Consider the following 5,862-nt stretch of genomic DNA (forward strand, 5'->3'; position numbering starts at 1 on the left):
ACTCTATGAGTTTGTGCTGATCACTACCCACTGGGCAAAAACTGGTTGGAACAATGTTGTTTCCACTTCATTTCAACAAAATGCAATATGATGACAATATAGGACTGATTGGATTTGCAAAAAGTAATCAATGTAAGGGAATTTCCTATTTTTCCCCCCAACTTTTAACCTAAATCCAAAAACATAGACATGTGCGGCTTATTTATGTTCAAAATAATATATATATTTTTTAATTCAGTGGGTGCAGCTTATATTCAGGTGCGCTCAATAGTCCGGAAATTACGGTATGTAGGTGGCAGGGAAGTCAGGTGCAGGACAAACCAAAGTGGTTCAAAATGGAGTATTCATTAAAGAAAACAAACTCCAAAACCAACGTACTAAATAATCCGGGTAAAAATAACCCATCGCACACCGATACATAATCAACACGTACATAACATAACAAACAATCACCGACAAGGATATGAGGGGAAACAGAGGGTTACATACACAACATGTAATTACTGGGATAAGAAACAGGTGTGTAAGGAGACCAGACAAAACCAATGGAAAATGAAAAACGCATCAAGAAGACCGGTGACGTCGATCGCCGAGCACCACCCGAACAAGGAGGGGCATCGACTTTGGCAGAAGTCGTGACAGCATGTTTCCTGTTATAAATCAGACCGTCCTGAACCTGTGCGCACGTGAATGAGAATCTGCCTGAAAAACGGCCTTCATTCACCATTTATAGTGACAATAACGCCTTTTTTTGCTGTGTACTTTGGAAGTACTGGAATTATACCATGGTAGTTTCCAAATAGAAATGGCGAGTTTGATCAAATGTCTCTGGAGGTGTTGGCAGAATGTTTTAAACGTTTACAGTGACATTTGCTGTATTTGACAATTTCTGAAGAAAAAAAACTATTGCAAATTGTTTGGGACCTCTAAACAGATTGTTTGAATTCAATAATGTATTTTTCATATGCTGCATTGACCTCAAATTCTGAAACATTGTCTACTTGGAAACAAATGACAACTATAGTATAGGCCTACTTACAGTGGTATTCCACCCAGTGGTCAAAACCTGGTTTGAAAAGACGTCAGTATGACATCTTTTTATGACGTCTTATTCTGTCGCAAACTGGATGAAATAGGACATTTTTTAACAGATTTTTACTCACCAGAATCTGACGTCTTTTTCTGACCAACATGTGACCATCTGGTCATAATTGTGACCACTATATTATGTGCTATATTATGTAGGCTACTGGTCATAGTAAAGACCTCATCATAACCTGGTAATGACCACCTGACTACAGCTTATTACCTACACTCTTAGAAAAAAAGTGTTCCAAAAGGGTACTTCAGGTGTCCCCATAGAATAACCCTTTTTGGTTCTAGGAAGAACCCTTTTTGGTTCCACGCAGGGGCGGAAATCCCGGGGGGGACGGGGGGGACACGACCCCCCCATCCTGGGAAAAATATGATTTGTCCCCCCCAATATATCACTGAAACATAACTATGTAATTTAAATAATATTAATAATACGCAATGAAAGCAATTGTGCTGATTATAGACACTTAATAGCGCGTTTTTAAGTTTCAAAAGATTGCGACACCCCCACCCTTTGCCTCACAATGGTTTGATCCACTGCCAGTTCCTTAGCTTGCTCCGTAACAGAGAGGTCGTATCTACTGTCTGAAAGGCACTCAATGAACGTAACTGACGTGAGGTTAGCCAGTCAATCGCGCACACACACTAGCTGAATATGCAGAGGTAGCGCGCAAATATTAACTATTAAGCTAGCTAGTACCTATTCCATTTATGTGGCCTCGTCAAAGATGGAATCTTTGCTATCGTCAATTTATTCCGAAATCAGCATGCAGATGATGTAAGTTAGTGCTTCAAAGTCCCTGTGATAAGGTTAGCGATAAACTGAAATCCAAACTGAACAGGTTCTAATTTTAAGACAATGGTCTTAAATATATTTAATGGTCTCGTTGCAAAAGCTAAATTGTCGCAAGGGAACTTTTATTTATTTTATTTCAACTTTATTTAACTCGGGTAACAAAGATTATAGCAAACACCACTGAAACGGAATTGGCGCTCACTAGCTTTGCAAATTCAGCTATTGTTGGAAGCCAGCCAATATGAAACAAACTATTAAAATTACAAAAGGTTGCAGCATATGTTGTGTAAATGGTGAACTCATACAGCTGTCAACTCTTGTCATTTTAATCCGTTTCACATTTGCTAGCTACCTTTTAGATCGAAGTCCATATAGAATGATAGAAGATAAGATGATAGAAGCCCATCTCCTACTGTAAATAACCTACACACTGTGTGTGTGAGTAGCCAGCCAGCCAGGTAGAAAAATGGCAGAAAAAAGAAAAAAGACGGACATCAGAGTATTTTTCAGTACACCAAAACGCAAAGTAAGAACCCTAGTAGCCTAATATCTCAAAGACTAGTTGATAAAATGTTCATAAGAAAGAAGTGAAATGCTAATAGAAATGTTTCACATTGATGTCATTAGGCAGAGCAGGCAACAGATGGCACACAGACAGCAGAGTTGGGGACAGATATGCAGGGACAGACTGGCAGAGACAGGGAGTCTCAGGTAAGTTTGTTGAGTCTTTGTTTGGCAACATTATGAAAGGTTCTAATTTTTTTGTTATCTTGTAAAATAGGGACATAATTGGAAAATGCCATAGATACCCCCACTCTCAACTTAAACTGGTGACTGAACTAAGATTTGTTTAAGGCAATGGTATTGCTGTTTTGATTAATTGTGTAGTTTTGGGTACCGGTAGTTAGGAGTACAGAATGAAATTCTGAACATCATGGCCAATACAGTCATTCAAGGCATTGCAGCTGAGATTAGGTCTCTTCCGATTGTACAATTTTCAGTAATTGTTGATGGTACTCAAGATGTCTCTGGTGGTGAACAGGAGAGTGTCTGCCTGCGTTATGTTGACCATGACCTTGTCCCTCACAAGGAGTTTATTGGGCTATACAGGGTGTCGGAGACAACAGGCGAGGGCATTGCGAAAGTGGCAACTGATGTGTTGTTGAGGCTCAATTTGCCCATGTCTGGCTTACGTGGGCAGAGCTACGATGGTGACTCTAAACATGGCAGGAAAATACACAGGTGCACAGGCAATTGTGAGGAGGCAGCAGCCATTAGCCCTCTATGTGCATTGTGGAGCACACTGTGTAATCTGATTACACAGGCTGGCTGCACAGCCTCCCCACTGATCCGGGATTCCCTTTCTTGGGTCCATCAGTTAGGTGTCCTCTATGGCCAGTCAGGAAAGTTTAAGAGCATGTTTGAATCAGTTGCCACGTCCAAAGATACAAATCTGACCACCCTGAAACCCCTATGTCCAACGAGGTGGACTGTGCGGAATACTGCTATTAGAGCTGTGCTAGGGCAGTATGAGCGGGTACTAAGCAGCCTAGAGGAGATGGCAACAACTGCATCCAAGACAGCTTCAACCGCCAGTGGCTTATTCGAGCACTTCAGCAAAGGCAAGACTGTGTTGGGCCTCACACTTGCCTCTGCTGTTCTTGGAGAGCTTGAATGTCTAAACATTTCACTGCAGAAGAAAACTCAGACTGTCTCTGGTATGCAGGCTGCAGTCGAGTGTGTGCGGTCATCTCTTAGGGGCAAGAGAAATGACGAAAGCTACCTTGCACTGTATGAGAAAGCAACAACATTGATTGACTCTATTGAATCCATTGAGACACACTCAAGACGATTTGCTGGCAAAGCAGTGGATCACTCTAGGGCAGAATTTTTTTGTGTTGGATGGTGTGGAGGTTCAGTTTGGCGACCGTTCTGACCAGGACAGTCTAAACGTCCTGCAAAAGTTGGAAAGAGCGCTTCTCACGGGGGAGTTGGATGAGTCTCTAGATCAGTACCCAGAGCTAAACATAGATTCTCTTTCAGTGCAGATCCCTCTCTTTCACAACAAATACCCCTGTAGCAGCAGTGGAGAGGCAGCAGAGGTCCTCAGGAGGCTTTAGTACATTACAGTACACTTACTAATTATTTATTTCATGTTATTTTATTTCAAATGTCATACTTTGTGTGACATACTTGTCCATAGCTGCTGTTTGAAGAGTTGAGACACAGACTGAAGGATATTTTGGTTGATTTATTTGGGTTATTCATTGAAGTAGTTATTTTGCTTTTAGAACTGTACTTATTTTTAGCTTTTTGTTCTTGTAAAGCTATTGTAGTAGACTCAGGCCAGTGGCACATATTTAATGACTTTATAAATGTATCAGAAAAAGTAAAATTAAAAGGTCAATTCAATACGGAGAACAACTTTGTGATGTTACTCAATGGAGATTATTTTAGACGAGATCACACCATGTTCATTGTATTTACGAAAACTGCACCCATACAGTGTACAGTACCATTGCCACCTACTGGCTTTTCTTGGTATTGCTGGTTGTAAATACAAATACCTGCAGACATACTGGACTGATAAGGAACACTGCTATAACTATTATTAGTAGTAGTATTATGATGATTTAAACATTTGAACAAGTTGGGACAACCCTTCTGTTAACTACTGTACCTATCAATTATCCAGTAGTAGTAAGTATGGTTCCTCAATATACATTTAACATATTACAACGTAGGCTATGTGTTACAGCACTACTTTTGGTGTCCCCCTCAAGAATTGCTCTTGAGAAAATGTAATGTAATTGTCCCCTCCAAAGTTGATGTCAGATTTTCGCCCCTGGTTCCACGTAGAACCCTTTTGGTTTCCATGTAGAACCCTCTGTGGAACTCATGATGCTGGCCTGTTGGAGGTTTATGACCCCCATAAATACCTTTCCCCTTTTTCCTCTCTCTACTCTACCAATGTGACTATTGAAAATCCCTTCGTTAAGTTAGGGACAGACGTCCCGCTAGCGGAACGCCTCACCAATTGTCACGTCCTGACCAGCAGAGGGCGTATTGCTTAGTCTAGGTCAGGATGTGGCAGGGGGTTTGTGTTTGTTAAATGTTGGGTTGATGATTGGGACTTCCAATTGAAGGCAGGTGTGTATAGTTGCCTTTGATTGGAAGTCCTATATAGGTGTGTGTGTTTGTCTTTGGGGTTGTGGGGAATTGTTCTGTTGAGCCTATGCTTTGCCAGACTGTTGGTTGTTCGTTCATTCTCGTGAGTTCGTTTTGTTGTTTTGATGTTCATTTAGTCTGTAAATAAATACACACGATGAGCATACACATACCTGCTGCGTTTTGGTCCTCTTCTCTCCAGTACGACATTTTCAGAGCTCGTCAGAGCTCGTCAGAGCTGCCCGCCAGTCAACAGTCGTCAGAGAGGTCAGACTGCGCTGAACTGCCGGAGTGGCCAGACTGCGCTGAACTGCCGGAGTGGCCAGACTGCGCTGAACTGCCGGAGTGGCCAGACTGCGCTATACTGCCGGAGTGGCCAGACTGCGCTGAACTGCCGGAGTGGCCAGACTGCGCTGAACTGCCGGAGTGGCCAGACTGCCCTGAACTGCCGGAGTGGCCAGACTGCCCTGAACTGCCGGAGTGGCCAGACTGCCCTGACCTGCCGGAGTGGCCAGACTGCCCTGACCTGCCGGAGTGGCCAGACTGCCCTGACCTGCCGGAGTGGCCAGACTGCCCTGACCTGCCGGAGTGGCCAGACTGCCCTGACCTGCCGGAGTGGCCAGACTGCCCTGACCTGCCGGAGTGGCCAGACTGCCCTGACCTGCCGGAGTGGCCAGACTGCGCTGAACTGCCGGAGTGGCCAGACTGCGCTGAACTGCCGGCGTGGCCAGACTGCGCTGAACTGCCGGAGTGGCCAGACTGCGCTGAACTGCCGGAGTGGCCAGACTGCGCTGAACTGCCGG

The 5,862-nt window shown here is 43.6% G+C and overlaps 1 long non-coding RNA gene across 1 annotated transcript; it reads left to right on the forward strand.

The window, feature by feature from the left end:
- Positions 1–1,423: 1,423 nt before the first annotated feature.
- LOC145861152 (uncharacterized) lies at positions 1,424–3,132 on the forward strand. Its single transcript, XR_014380998.1, has 2 exons — positions 1,424–2,417; positions 2,519–3,132. It is a non-coding gene; the product is annotated as an uncharacterized LOC145861152 (long non-coding RNA).
- The last annotated feature ends 2,730 nt before the right edge of the window (positions 3,133–5,862 follow it).

This window comes from Salmo salar, chromosome 16 (genome assembly GCF_965601325.2).
Source record: "Salmo salar chromosome 16, fSalSal1, whole genome shotgun sequence".
NCBI lineage: Eukaryota > Metazoa > Chordata > Actinopteri > Salmoniformes > Salmonidae > Salmo > Salmo salar.